Source organism: Benincasa hispida, chromosome 5 (genome assembly GCF_027475165.1).
Source record: "Benincasa hispida cultivar pf3 chromosome 5, pf3_genome.v1.1, whole genome shotgun sequence".
NCBI classification, from domain to species: Eukaryota; Viridiplantae; Streptophyta; class Magnoliopsida; order Cucurbitales; family Cucurbitaceae; genus Benincasa; species Benincasa hispida.
In genome coordinates, this window is record NC_143482.1 from 7,357,600 (window position 1) to 7,369,997 (window position 12,398).

The 12,398-nt window shown below is 36.9% G+C and overlaps 1 long non-coding RNA gene across 1 annotated transcript; it reads left to right on the plus strand.

Annotated features, from left to right (window-relative positions):
• The first annotated feature begins 9,813 nt into the window (after positions 1-9,813).
• Positions 9,814-11,983, plus strand: LOC120077525 (uncharacterized). The gene is made up of 4 exons (XR_005481767.2): positions 9,814-10,516; positions 10,638-10,704; positions 10,808-10,864; positions 11,741-11,983. It is a non-coding gene; the product is annotated as an uncharacterized LOC120077525 (long non-coding RNA).
• Positions 11,984-12,398: the final 415 nt, after the last annotated feature.

Here is a 12,398-nt window from a genome sequence, read left to right on the forward strand (position 1 = left end):
CTTATAAACAGAAACAACTAAAATCATTCACATTGCTAAGCTAGACTAGGTGTTTATAACTTTTATAAATTAACCTATGTGTCATACCTCATGCAATGTTCATTCATTACTATATATAACTTTTTTATAACATGTAATGAATCAAGTATACATGCTTTCATACATCCTTATACTATAACATTTATAATATAAAGATGATGCATGGATATGCTTAATGCATGCATATATTATACCTTTTATATTATATGATGCATGAGTATGCTTTAAAGTAATTTAGTCATGCAAGCTACTATATCATAACTCTTATAATATAGAGATGATGCATGAAAAATACATAACCTATGGTGGGTTTTAAAAAACTATATGGTATACTTTATGACATATAAAAATAAACATACATCACATGTACATTGATCAAGAATCAATGGATTGGGATGATTTGCCTCAAAAATCGAAAAATATAAAGCTATCTATTACAAATTTAACGAGCCAACCGGTTCAAATAGGCGAACCAGGTCTTGAACCGCCTGGGTGAAGCATCGTTCCATTGATCATATAACAACTCCTGTGATTGTTTAGTGACGCTTACGAGAATAAACGATCGTATAGCATGGATCGTGTGCCTATGACAATACGATGAAGCATGAAGGCCACGCGATTATGCAGCACACATCGTGTAATGCATGCCTAAACAATCGTATAGACGACAACTATGCGGGGAAGCATGATTGTCTAAATGATCGCGGAGCAAGCGTCAAGTATCATATACCAAGTGATCGAGTAGCCAGTGACTATGTGATGAAGCATACTGGTTGACTCAATCGATTAGTGTCCACGCCTACCATGCGACGAGTATTAAAACCTCAACGATCATTTACCTCATCGTATACATGATCGAGTAGCCAACGCAACACGACCGAGTAAATACTTTACCCAATCGTTCAGCATCAATTATGTGATCGTTTAGCAAATACTACACAATCGGGTAGAACTTTTCTACGTGATTGCTTAGCCAAATCTAAACAATTGTTTAGCTCGGGCTATACTACGCGACCAACTCTTGGTCTTCTTCCACGATTAGAACGACATCTTCATACGTTTAAGCTTCTTCACGAACAACTCTTATAGGCTTAAACACTTTGAATACAGACTCGATAGCATTGCATTATGCCCAAAAACACAGGGGCCCTTACAAATGAACTTGAAATGTAAAGAAAGCTTTAAACAATGGAGGCAACCATCCCGAAACTTCCATCGATTCAAATCCACAATTACATCTAACACTTAAACGTATTGCAGACTACATAGAACCCACCAAGACCATAAATGTAATTCGATGCATCAATGGAATTTGGACTATCAGAATAACCCGACTCTGATACCAATTGAAGGAACTCTTAACAAAGAGACCCGTGAGTGGAAGCGAGATCGTTCCAAACCCCATTGTGACAGAACATACACATTTACCATCAAACAGTAACAGTTATGCAAAAAACTCTAAATTACAACATGCTTCAAAAGGGAAAGTACTAAGGTTTAAGAGAACTTACCCTTGAAGAAATATTCTTCTCGTTCCCCTGAACTTACTGCACGATCATTCACTAACACGAACGAATCTACACTCGAACAGTAATCTCCTCAGCAATCTACTCGAACAAGAACAAATCTACACTCATCCCTCGAACAATAAGAAGACACCACCAAAAGGCTACTTTGGTATTCTCGATGTAAGAATCCAAGAGTTGTGGGCTCTGTTGGATTTGCTAGAGGGTAGGAGGAATTTGATAGATCGTGTGTAGATGATCGAGTAAATGGGAGATGACAATAGTCTTTCGTATAGACTTTGTACTTGATCGTTTAGAAAACAAGTAAGTATCGTATAGAAAACTCTTACACGATCGTATATGCTCTCAAGCTATCATATAGCTCTTTCTTTTGATTGCACGATTCACAATCGCTTAATGATCGCCTTGTGTAAAAATGATAACGATTTTCATTTTAATCATCAGTTACCATAACTGATCAAAACTTCCCACTAAGTTGGTTATGGGAGAAAAAATTGTGACCAATTATCCTATAATTGATTTAATTAAAAATATAATCAATATATTCATAACCTGTAGTTTGAATATCACATCTCATGCAATATATAAACCATAGTTCTTTTTCTCCCTTATAACATTTAATAATAATTCCTCCAATTAATGTATATAATACATTAAGTCAATAATATCTCATATAATTGATGCAATTTAATTATATCATATATAATCAAATTTCCTCTTGTTAATTTGAACACTTCAAACTAACCCAAAAACTTATTCTCAACATGAATCCATTGAGCTACCAAGGGGACCTTATGGACCTGTAGCTTGAAGCTCCAACGATATGTGAATAACTGATTAAACTCTTTAATCACGATATCCACTATCTGTTAATTGTTGGGCATTCCATTGAAGACCGACAACTGCACTCTTCACACTACATATATTTCTGTGTCTATTAGATATAACCAATCAACAGTACGATGAACTTGCACAAATCGTTCGTAAGTACAATCGAGCCAATTTACCATTTTGCCCCTATAATTACATCTAACTCATTAAGTACCACTAATTCCTCTAATGAACAATACATCATAGTTCTATTATGAGTAAATCCTTATCAGGCCAAGAGAAGGTGTGGTGCCATATTGTTCAAATTCTAGAATCAACCTTAAAGGGAGCAATTTATCTTCTTACCCCTAAATCAGGGAAGGAGTGAGTTCCGTCTTGTGTAGCTAAGTTCCTAGCTACTCAATCAGATGAATTCCCAAATTGGTAGGTTTGAGTCGGCGATCTGGCCACTCGCACCCCTACAAATCAAAGGACCGCTCTCATAGGCAGGAGTTTCCAACTCACTCAAGATTAAGAACATGTTACCTATGGTCATCCTAGTGAAATGAAAGTCTCTATCATGAACAACGTTATATAACGAGACTAAATATTTCGTGGTCTTGTCTTATACAAACTCTTTTGTATAGAGTATCTCCGCCCGCATGTCTAATACATGAATGGTTAGGATCAGACCATTTGTAGCACTTTACAATACTTGTAATATTTACAGAGCAGGCCACAATCGTAACGTCAACAGGATAAGATTTCCCTCCTTTATCCATATACTACAGACCATTTAGTTATCACTTAAAGCACGATCCACTTGTATGTCATCACATACATGCTTAAGTTACAACGATAACCAAGGATTTTAGTTTATTGGTTTGTGGTTAATGCAACAAAATATCTCATATATCAAAGGCTATAGTAAGGAAAATATCTCATATTATTACATCACAAGTGTTTGTTCATATACATGTTTACAAACTATTGGACCCTGCGAGATTTAGGGCATCAAACCCAACACGGCGTTGGTCGAAGGGACAAACCGCACCATATTATTGAGGATATGCGGCATTAGTAGGTTGTCAACATTAGTTACGACAAGGCATTGCGTGCGAGAGAAACTAATTTTACTCTTGCAAGGGGGATGCCAAAGGAATCATATGCCAACTTGTATGCATATGGTGAGGCTATGAAGATAGAATATCCTATAATTGTATTTGAGATAGAGCTTAAAGAATCAAAATATTTCAAATACATGTTCATGGTATTAGGTAAGAGTTTAATAGGTTTTAAGAGTTTTCCGCCTGTGATCATTGTGGACGATACTCATCTAAAGGGTAAGTATAAGGGAACAATGCTAGTTGGTGTTGCAATGGATGGTAACGACGAACTGTACCCATGGCATATGCAATTGTTGATAGTGAGAATGACCGAGCCTTGAAGTTGTTCATGATGAACCTTAAAATAGCAATTGGAGAATGCTCTAACCTCGTATTCGTTTCTAACCATGGACAGAGTATAACTAATGCTGTTGATGTCATATTCTTCAATTCTTACCACATACTTTATACCTACCATTTGAAAAGGAACGTTGAGAAATACTTCAAGGACGAGTCCGTTAGAAAATTATTTCATGATGCTTGCAGAGCGTATCGAGAATCAGAGTTCAAGGGCCATTGGGTCCAAATAGTGAACTAAAACAACGATTCCCTTACAAGATTTTTAGAGGATGCTGATATTCAGTGATGGTCACGGTGTTACTAGTCCGAGAATTGATATGATAACATGACCAACAATAGTGCTAAATGCTTAAATGCTATTACCAAAGAAGCCCGAGTGTAGCCAATAATTTCATTGCTAGAATACATAAAAGGTCTACTTCAAGGTTTATTTCCTGAGAGGCAAACAATGTGGTCTAATAATACATCGACACATTCAAAGTATCCAGAGGAAATAATGGGTTTAGAGTGTGACAAAGCTAAGCGATACCGAATAAATCCAATCGATTGCTATAGATTTCATATTAAAAATGGTAGATTAGATGGTATCATCAGCCTTAACACTCGAGAATGTAGTTGCATACAATTTCAGTATTTGGAGATTTTGTGTTCGCACGCCATTGCTACAGCTAGAGAGCACAATATCAGTGCATTTACTTTATGCAGTAAATTCTATAGTGTTGATTCTCTACTGCTAGCATACATGGGGTCAATAGACCCGCTTGGTCATGTATCCAAATGGGAAAAAGCCACTAGGGTATATTGAGGTAAAAATACTCCCACTGAAAAGAGTGGTATAGGTTGGTAGACGAAGGTAAACAGGATATCGTTTGCTGGAGAACATGTCACATTAAAAAAATATGAACGGTGTGGCCAACCGGAACATAATAGACAAAAGTGCAACAAACCACTTGATACGTCTAAACGCAACAAATGGAAAAATACGAAAACTTAAGGGACCTAGACACAATCGATGTCAAAGATTGTATAACATTCTGATAAATACTTTATAATTTAATACTTTACATTACATTGTTCATTATGTAAAGTAAAGACTTTCAGATATATACTTGATACTCGATATATTTTACTCGTTGCTCGTTACTCGTTACATGATTACTCGACACTACTCGATAAACAATACTCGATGTCACACCTTCTCTTGAGCTTACCTCTTTCACTCTAAAGAAGATGTGAAGATAACATGCATTACCCTTTTGTAACACCTGTTATTCATCACCTTGCACTTACCAAACCCATCTCAAACTCTATCATAATAACTACTATTCGTCTTGGGTCTATATTACAAACAACCCTTTAACCAAGTATGAAATAATAACAACTCTTTGGTTAATGTATTATATATCAAAGCATTATAATATTTATACAACTCTAGACTCAGCTTAGGTAACTCTACTTCGAGACTATAGAATTCATCAAGAGTAGAACCTAACCTAGAAATGTGGCTACAGTGTGGCAGACTTTGATCTGAGCAACACCCTGGAATTCAACTCTTGGGTTACCTAGGAGAGGGGAGGGGGGAGGGGGGAGGAAGGAGGAGGGGAATAAAACATTTGGAAAACATGAGCCAGGAAAGCTTAGTGAGTGGCATGTTTAGTATAAAAATAGATTTGTTGTTGAAAATCATTTTTGGGAATACAATTTCCCAGATAACCAAACACAGTATGCATGACCTCAGTTTGGAAACTAAGACGATATTGGCATGATCATATGTTCTCCAGAAATACAATAATTCAGCCAAACATAATTCCAAGGAAACAATTCCAGTACCCAATACAATCCGCCGAATGTGCGCATGTCGACAATTTCCCACTAAACATACTCGGGTACGTTGACAATCCTAGCCAGATTATACTGACAATCCCAGTCAGTCATCCACGAGATATGCTAATAATATCTCAGGTAGAGTTCTAGTTTCCAATTCAAATTACAATAAACATGCATCCACATAATTCTAGGAAAATTGTCAAAACAACATGAAATCAATGAAGATAACATATTTCTCGATCACACCAAAGCTTTCAAAATCGTGCATATATATATGTATCCATATAAATATATTAATTCATCAAGGTAGATTAAGAAGACCCACTCACAATTCACCGGGAAAAAGGGTTCCTTAATCTCCTGTGTCTTCTTTTCTTGCCTGTATTATCCCAAATATCAACTTAGAATCTTGTGTTTTGGGTTAACATATTCTTAAAGCATCCCTTTAACCCTAAATTTAGCTTACCAACTCTAAAAGACTCAAACCAAATTTTTAAATTGGACAAAGGCAGCTGTCGATCGTAAGATTGACTTCCACAGCACAATTGGGCATAAGGTTTGACTCTGCCACACAGTTGGGCGCATGGGAACTCCCTTAAATAGCATGGATGCATAGATGGGCACATGGATGGTCCCCTCAACTCATGGATCACTCCAAATTTCCTCCAATCACTTTCTTTTCTAAGGGATTTTAAGTTGTGGGATGAATTAAAAGTCTCTGAGGGTATTTATAGGCTTCAACCCTCCATCCTTGTCATGTCATCATGCCATCAACGCATGACACCTTCACCTCTTGAAAGTTCTGAGTGTCATCACCATAGAGAACCATCTCCTACTTCCTTGCCACCACTAGCTTGCATGATAACATGTCGTGTCCTCAATGCAACATGTCCAACGTATGCCTCTTTTTGATGTGGCCATCTCTCATTTTGCATGCTCCACATTGCATCCCTTCTTCCACCTCCTACACGGATTAACCAAAATTTCACTCGGCTGAGCCATCTTCCTTTCTTCCTTGTAACCAACTCATGAACATACACACCATAGGAGCATGACCTCCCTCTTGGGTGCATGGTTCCTCCTTTGCGTACAATTCCCTCTTATTCCTCATTCTTGGATCCAACTTGTTTTTCATTACATGATGTCTTCCCTTGATTATCTCCAAAGTGCTCAATAAGGCTTGCTATGCGTCCATCTCCTCTCTTATGCACCCTTCATTAGTTTTTCTTAGGGTTTCTTTAGTTTTTGTGTCCTATGTTGTCCATCACTTAGCCAAGTTTTTACTTCTAACATCTCCATGGGTCCATCCTTCATTGACCATGCATCCATCTCAAATTCTTCTCTCGGTGGTGCAAGACTCATCACATGATCTCCCAACATCTAACCAATATTTTCCTTAAGTATTCACTCGTCTTTAGACATCCCCAAATGACTCCCCCATGCATCAACTTCGTCCAAGTATGCGCCCATGTAGGTTTCCTCTACCCTAGTATGCGCTTAACTTCACCTTTTATCCTAGTATGCACCCAAATCTTCCTTTCCTTCCTACAAAAGACTTTTACTCAAAATGACCCTTCTAAGCTCAATCCCTTACTCTACACTCTCTTAGTACTTGATTGCCTCCTTCCTTTCCTAGACCATCTTGGGGTTCTCAAAGTTCATAACACAATTCCCTATGTTTATAGCATGCTCTCCTCCATTCATAGCATAGTCCCCAAGATAACTTTTATGCATTCAAGGTGATTTTCTTCCCTCCCATGGAGTTCAAATTGTCCAATAAAGGTGTCTTGTAAACCCTTTTTTGTGCCCAACCTAAGAAGCAAGAACACAGATATGGATACATGATACAGATACGATACAATACGGTGATACGTTAATTTCTAAAAAACTAAGATACAAATATGTTGAAGATACGTTATACATATATATATATATATATATATATATATATGTCTAATTAATTGCTATAATACTTATTTAAGTTAGATTAAAATAGATTCAAGAAGAGAGTGAAAACCTGAAAAAAAAAATCCATTAATGTCGAGTGATTGTTGAGCAACTAGAATAGATGGTAGGAAGGAAGTAGAAGATGAAGATGAAGATTGAAGAATGAAGTTGAGGATGAAGGGATGTGAATCATGATTTAAATTGTGAGAAAGAAGGGAAGAATGGAGATTTAATTATATTTCAGGTTTTTAAATTTTTTTTTTTTATGTTTTATCATTTTTAATTTATTTTTTTTGGATTGCTCAATTTAAGTGGACTTTTATGTTTGGAAGTGATTTTAAAATGGTTGAAATCACTTTTGTTATTTTCAAAATCTGTGAAACATATTTAATTCTTCAAAATTAATTTTGATGATATGAAAATTGCATTTAAAAGTGTAAAATTGAAAACTAAATTAATTTTGTATAATTAAAAATGTGTTACCGAGTGATTTTAAAATCTCTAAACATGCACTAAAATAAAATAGGTTGTGAGTTGGGCTTAAATTTGAAAAAAATTGACCCATATATCCCCTTCATGTATCTGAAAATTAAAAATAAAGATAAAAAAATTAGATATTTCAAATCACGTATCGGACACATATCTACCACATATCTGGACGTATCCGTATCTAATACTGATTCTATGCATAATTAGAAGTATCTGTGCTTTCTAGTGCCCAACCATGTGCCCATCCCTTGGGTTCAAGATGTTTTCCTTGTGCCATAATTTATTGCTTACTATATTATAGTCCTTCTTAGTATCCTATTCTATGAATAGAGTTTTACTTAGCCAAAATTTTACCCTTCAGCTTCAAATATAAATTTATTCTTAAGCTCTGTATCTTACCAAAGTCGAGATATCACAAGTCGACCCTCAAAAAAACTTTGTCCTCGAAATTTTACTTAAGACATAAGAAAAGTTTTAATATTCAACCATAAAAGCTTACGAGATTTTTACATAACATTTTACAATTCTGGGGTTTTATCCCTACTTCCCAGTTCTTGTTCTAATTGGGTCATGGTATACAACTTCCCTTGTGTCGAGGTGGTTCAACTATTCCCTTCTTCTTTAATTCCTCCGGTTGTTTTCTATCTTCCACCGATGGTCCAATCTCTTGATTATTCGTCTGGGAAGTGGTCTTTTCATTCCCAGATGCCATTTGTGGACATTCCCTTATGAAGTGTCTAGTTTGTCCATGGTTATAAAAGACATTTGTTTTCTCCGAGCACGATTACCCTCAGTTATACCTATTACATTTGGAGCACCAAGGTCTCCTAGTATAACTAGCAACTGATTTTGGAGTAGCATTGACTAGTGCTTCCTGAAACAAATCGTGAAGCACCTTTCTTTCTAAATGTTCCTTTGTTTGCTACTCCTGGAACAAACTTCCCGTTTCCTTCCTTTCCTATTTGTTTTCTTGTTGAGCCACCTCCTTCTCCATTTTCCCCCATCGTCAAACTCTTTTCTACTCTCATTATTGCTTCCACCAACCTTGAGAATTCTTCCCAAGCGACACTTGCAGTTATCGAGTCCAAATCTCTTGTCTTAGCCCTACTTCCAATCTCTTACAATACTCGTTTTTATCTTTAATAACATTTAGGGCATATCGTGACAGTTCAGTATACTTTTGTTCATATTCAGTTACTATTAAGTTTTCTTGTGTAAGGTATAGAAATTTATTTCATTTCGCATCATGAAATGAACATGGATAGAATTTTTCATAAAAAGCTTTGCAAAATTCTATCCATGTTGGTTCATTATCTTCTCTTCTTCTATTCTCTATTATTCTCCACCAATCTTCGTCTCATCTTTGGAATAAAAAGGTTGCTAGAGTTACCTTTTGATCTTCTAGACAACCCATAACTTTGAAGCATTTTTCAATCTAGGTAATCTAGGCTTCAGCATCTGTTGGATCTGTAGTTCCCTCAAAGGTACCTTGTAACACCCCGAAATTTTATTATTTATGTAATTTCAGTCATTTTTATAATTTAAGGGCTTTTTGGAATTTTTAGACTTAAGTGTAATTGCAGGAATTTAATTATTGACGTTGAAATTATTCAATTTGAAAATTAATGACAGGAATTAATTTCATTTTGGAAGGAAAGAAATTTAATAGAACAAAGTGGAATAGGAAAAGAATAAAATAAAATAAATATATATTATTTTATTTTATTTTCCTTTTTCTTTCTGTTCCCTTCCCTTCTTCTTCCAGTCGTCGACACCCTCCTCCCTCAAAATTTTTCTTCCTCGCTGTCAAGCCTTAATCAGCCTCCAGTCTTCTTCTTCCGGTTATGAAGAGTCGACGTCGCACCGCTCCCAATCGACGCCTCAGACCGCTGCGCGTCCATCCGAAGCAGTGCGCCACTCTTCGTCTGCGTTTTGAAGCCACCGGCGCTGTTAGCCCCCGCCGCGCCAGATCCGAATTTCACCAGCTCTGACTTCAGCGCCAGCCACTCCCTCACCCAGTCGAAGCCCGCGCCTCCTCGCTTTTCCATTCACGAGTGCCAACCCGAGCAACAGTCCTCCGTTCACTATTGCACTGCCCAGTCGAGGGCGTTGTCTTGTCTGTTAGTCATGCGTCAGATCCGTCAATCATGGGTCTACCGCCACTGACCAGATCCGTCCAGCCCAGATCTGCTTCATCTCACCAGATCCAGCCGCACCATTGCCGGTTGCCGTCGTCCCTACCTCGTCGGGTCCACTTTGTTTTGATTGGATTTCTTGAGGATTTTGAACAATCACTAGAGTTTGACCTTGATTTATTGGTATTCGTCATATTTTGGATGTTAGGACAAAATTTTAGGTTGTTGAAGTTGTCGTCCAACCGATTAAGGTGTAGTCGATGAATCTTGGTGAAGGGTAAGGCTCTAAACTCATGTGGGTTGTTGAGCATGTTGTACATTTATGAATGACTCGATTTAAGTTTGATTGAACCATGGATTGCGGCCTAAAATAAATTGTCATGATGTTTGGATGTTAGGTTTGGATCTTGAGGTTTCCTGGAGTCTTTGTTTTGGGTGATTTAAGTTTGATCCTGTGGGTTTTTGGTAAGTTGTTGAGAAGCTTTTGGTTTAGGATTGGTGATTTTGAAACTGTGCTTAGAGATTGAAATTTCGTATTTACTTGTTTGTTACTTTGGTTTGATTCAAGATTTCGTTGGGCAAGGAAGAGGTTGAGTTTGCTAGTTTCTAGAGTTTGCGATTAGAGGTAAGTAATCTTACTACTGGAACTGTCCACGGGCCAGACACTAGATATATGCTAGCATGATAGATGAATATTATAACAGAACGATAGTGTGATAGAAGGATAGTATAGTATGACTGATGTATGTTCTTGTATGAGGATCTGAAAGATTTATTTGTGCACGTAGATACTTGCATGCTAGCATGAGATGATACTTAATTCCATGAGGTTATATTTGATATAAGGATATTGAGGCATGTATGTATGTTGTAGAGCCATGATGTTGAGGTGTATATGTATGTTATAGGACCATGTTATGATACTTGTGATGTTGAGACTATGATAGTGTCCTTACTGATTAGTTAGATGCCCACTAGATGTTGTGTTTCCTTTGGGATTCACCAGATATTGTGTTTCCTTCAGGATTCACCAAAGGTTGTGTTTCCTTCGGGATTCACCAGGGGTTGTGTTTTCTTCGGGATTCGCTAGGGTTTGTGTTTCCTCGCTAGGATTTGTGTTTCCTTCGGGATTCACCAAAGGTTGTGTTTCCTTCAGGATTCACCAAAGGTTGTGTTTCCTTCAGGATTCACCAAAGGTTGTGTTTTCTTCGGGATTCACCATAGGTTGTGTTTCCTTCAGGATTCACCATAGGTTGTGTTTCCTTCAGGATTCACCAGAGGTTGTGGGTCCTACGGGACTTATTAGAGATAATGATCATACTCAACTACAGTAGGATAGAAATCAGATTTTCATGTATGTATGTGTCTCATGAGGACTAGAGCAGTTTATATGTTCTACCAGAGGTAGACATCTAGAGGACATAGATGTCTAGCCTGACCCTAGTAGTGGAGTTTCTTACTGAGTATTTTATACTCATCCTTTCTCATGTTGTTGTTTCAGGTAAGGGTAGAGATGCATCGGCGATTGATTAGCGCAATTCGTGATCGAGCTACTGGGACCAGTTTTATGCTTCCTCTCATGAGATTTATATTTCTTTTCATGTTTTTTTCAATTTTCAGTTTTGATGTTTGAAACTTACTGAGAATTGTTTTCAGACTTATTTATTATCATTTATGATTTATGGGTACCCTATTGTTTGTTTTTAATATTTGAATTTAATGAAGGACTTTTGAATTTACCTTATATATTTAGCATTTATTTCACCATAAAAGGGTGTCGTTCTAAGTTCCATGCATGCATGTATTTAGTAACGGCCTAACTTGAGTCTTAAGGGGTCAGGTCGTTACATACCTGCTCCTAGGGATTTAAGTCGTTCAATCCCAATTTTTTTTAGGATTTATTTGCATGGCACCTAAATTCTTCGTCAACCGTTGTGCAAACCTATCCAGATAGTGTTCTTCTGACATAACTTGTTCTTGAGAATATCTGGCTTCACTTTCATTACCTCTACTTGATCTACAGGTGCTGGATTGGTTTCTTCGTCGTCCATTCCTCAACATGTTTTCTATACAAGATTAGTCAAGATAAGATTAAACTCTAGAAATTTCATTATTCTTAACAACTACCTTTTACACACCTTTTATTTCAATATGTTACA